General features: G+C 34.2%; 1 pseudogene; it reads left to right on the top strand.

Annotated features, from left to right (window-relative positions):
- Positions 1-813: 813 nt before the first annotated feature.
- Positions 814-1,665, top strand: LOC145134637 (dirigent protein 22 pseudogene; annotated as a pseudogene).
- The last annotated feature ends 913 nt before the right edge of the window (positions 1,666-2,578 follow it).

Genomic DNA, 2,578 nt, shown 5'->3' with positions numbered 1-2,578 from the left:
AGTAGAACAAACATATGACATTTGAGCCAAAAAAATTGACGTAGGCGGCTGCAGGCAGTTTATTTATTTATTTATTTATATTTCAGTTGTAAACAAATTTAAAATACTGGTAAATAACTTTTCAGCCGGGACGTTTTCGTAAAAGCCTCCTCTTGTGGGTCCACAGTCTCTTTCAAATATATTATACTACGTATTAGTCATAGTCCAAATACGAAAGCAAAACAAGGGCTTCTTTCTTTTTTTAGTTTTTATGCTAACGAAAGACAGAAGTCAAAAGTCAAACCAGCCGCCAAATATCAAATCCAAGGAGCAGCCGAACAGCGGAAGGCTTTTTTCTGAGCATTTTTTCTGTTTTAGATTTTAATTTTTAATGATAACATTTTTCTGTTGCTTCTGAGGTACGGATTAAACGCTAACTGAGACCAAGATTAACTGCAATCTAATGGTTAATAAAATGTATTAACCAAACGTTTTGGCAACTAATTTGGTTTTGGCAACTAATTAACCCACCCAAAGCACCCATACACCGCTATAATATAGATATGGAATAGAAAAAAGTTAAAATATTACCTAAAACCTCCTCCTTTACATATATTCCTTTCGCCCACAAAATACCTATTCTAAAATATACTACTCCCCACAATTCCACAAACAAAACTGTAAATATTCAAAATCCAACGCCTCTTTTAAGAAAGTAATAGAATTCAACAATGGTGATGCAACAGTATGAATTCTACCCTCCACTTGCTTCTATAAAAAAACAAGTTTCTTTCACGGGGACCAGGGTTAACTGTCCCACTTTCTCTTGTTCAGAAAAAAAGAATCAAGTCCCTAAAATTTTGAATCTTTATTGATTAGGGTTAAGATTTCTGATATAAAATGAAGAAGGAGCATGTGATGTTGATGCTATGCACAATTGTGATAGCATTCCCATTGGTTCAAAGCGTTACTGAAGGGCCAAAAGCAGTGCAAACATGGTTCAAGGAAGAACTCCCACTCAAAAAACAAAAGGTCACAAACCTACATTTTTATTTTCATGACGCCCTATCCGGGCCAGTTCAAACCGCATATCAAGTTTTCGAATCAAACATCACCTCAACCAGCATCACAGGATTTGGTCTAACCTTCATGTTTGACCAACCTATGACCGTTGGGCCGGACCCACAGTCCACGAGGATTGGTAAGGGCCAAGGGTTTTCTGGCGCAGCAGCGTTGGAACAACCGGGGTTTCTTATGAACATGAACTTTGTGTTTACACAAGGGAAGTTCAATGGTAGCATTCTACAGGTATTTGGTACAAACATTATCCGGAATCAGTTTCGTGAAATGTCTGTTGTTGGTGGTACTGGCGTTTTCCGACTAGCACGTGGTATTGCCACTTTTCGTAATGAGTCGTCGTCTACTATTGAATATAATATTGTCGTGCTTCATTATTAACCTCGTTTTGGCTCGTTTCCTTAGTTTTCTAATTTTTTTATATGACAAATAAGGCATTACAAGCGGAGACCTTCAATCTGTTAAAGGGTAAACTTGGAATGGATCGTGCTTAGCTTAAAGGGATGTGTTAAAGTATTAGCTAAACCTTTTAGTATATGGAGTCTGATCAACGTTGTGTTGTTTAGGATTAATAATTAATTAGTATCAATATGTAAGATATAATTGTGTATACGGTTGCTGCAATTAATAAAAAGTTTAGATTATAAATCTTCTTGTGCCATATGAAAGCTATTATACTCAATAGTTTACTCGTTTCCTTTTGTTCTTTTTAGTTTGCTAATTTTTTATACAATGATGCATTATATATGTGGGGTTGATCTTAAACTTGTGTTTGACGCAATTCATAAAACAATTGCATGGAATATAACAATTTTATGTAAAATTTTAATATTCGATTGTGGGAAATCTCCAGAAAAGTTCTAAAATTTTACCGTAATTTACGAAAGGTCCCAAACTAAAATTTGTTTACGAAAAAGCATGAATTACCGGTAAAAATGACGATTTGACCCATTTTCCCGGTTTACCGGTTTTATTACTTACATGTTTCACTAAAGTCCTATTATTTTACCCTAATTTGCAAATAAGTCCCAAAATAAAATTTACTGATGATTTGACAATTTTTCTTCATGTAACATATATTTTATCGGTTTCATTGCTGACTTAGACACATATTCATTAAATTAGCTGATAAGATGAATACGATGGGTTATATAGTGTCACATTTACTGTAAAATTTGATACTCATTTGATCGGTTCATTTATTACTATGTATCTACGTCAGAAATGAAACCAATAAAATGTGTGTTTCCAAGAAAAAATGGCGGAAAATGAGTTGATGTCTGATGACTAGGCGTCCGGGTCAACAATGAAATCGGTAAAATGTATGTTACATAGAGAAAATGGCCAAATTATCACTAAATTTTCTTTTGGGACTTATTCGCAAATTAGGGTAACATAATGAGACTTTAGTGAAACAGGTAAGTAATAAAACCGGTAAACCGGAAAAAATGAGTAAAATCGTCATTTTTACCGGTAATTCATGCTTTTTCGTAAACAAAATTTAGTTTGAGACTTTTTCATA

This window comes from Lactuca virosa, chromosome 8 (assembly GCF_052849685.1).
Source record: "Lactuca virosa cultivar CGN04683 chromosome 8, Lactuca_virosa_CGN04683_v6, whole genome shotgun sequence".
Lineage (NCBI taxonomy): Eukaryota > Viridiplantae > Streptophyta > Magnoliopsida > Asterales > Asteraceae > Lactuca > Lactuca virosa.
Note: the sequence above shows the minus strand (reverse complement) of the source record. Positions and strands in the feature narration are given on the sequence as shown.